The following is an 857-nucleotide window of genomic DNA, read 5'->3' as shown; positions in this document are numbered from 1 at the left end:
CAACCAGTTTGGGTGATAAAAAGAGTTTTATGGCACTTGCAGAACAATAAGGTCATACTAATAATATTACTACTAATGCAATAATAAGGCCAATAAGAGCCGAAGATTAGTAGAGGTATTACAAGAGAGTAACAAACACAAAAAAGAAGGATGGGAGATAAGGACGGTAGGTGTTTAAAAAGAAAGAAAAAGCAAGCCACGCCAGATCACAAGCCAATCAACAATGGGCAAAATAGGAGGCGGGCTGTTTCAACACTACCTTTCAGGATCAACCCAGGTTGAGTCAGATACAGTATCTCAGCAGACAGACAGCGACAGACAGACAGACTCAATTAAATCACTTGTCCAAGCAGGAATTTTTGGTTTTAGTTTTAGTAGAGGTTTTACAGCGCTCGCAACTGCATAAGGTCATAAGAGAGCCAAGGGGTGAATTTCAACAGAGAAGTCCTTACAGGGAATCAGACTTACTCTGCTTACCTCTCTAGCTTCAGCAGCACAAAGTCTGCTTCGACTATCAAGGCACCCCGGAAATAGCGGGTAACAAGAGTGACAAACATACATAAAAAATAGAGGAATATGACGATAGTAGTATTAATAGTAAGGATTAGGAAAGAAAAAGGAGCAGTTCCCTGTTGTAGTTCAAGCACAGTTATGAGCATGACATTGTTAGATCAGCTCATTTACAATTCTACTGTGCACTAGAAGGAGAAATGTCGCCCCTTTCGGAATGGCCTAAAGACACTTCAGTCAGTGGCACCGCCCCCGGGGGGTCAAGTAGTAGGAATGAAACTTTCCCATTCTGCAAGCAACATTTGAGAAGAGCCCATCCATCACACCAGAGATGTCTGAGACTGTAG

The sequence above is a fragment of the Aplysia californica genome, unplaced genomic scaffold, assembly GCF_000002075.1.
Source record: "Aplysia californica isolate F4 #8 unplaced genomic scaffold, AplCal3.0 scaffold00004, whole genome shotgun sequence".
NCBI lineage: Eukaryota > Metazoa > Mollusca > Gastropoda > Aplysiida > Aplysiidae > Aplysia > Aplysia californica.
Note: the sequence above shows the minus strand (reverse complement) of the source record.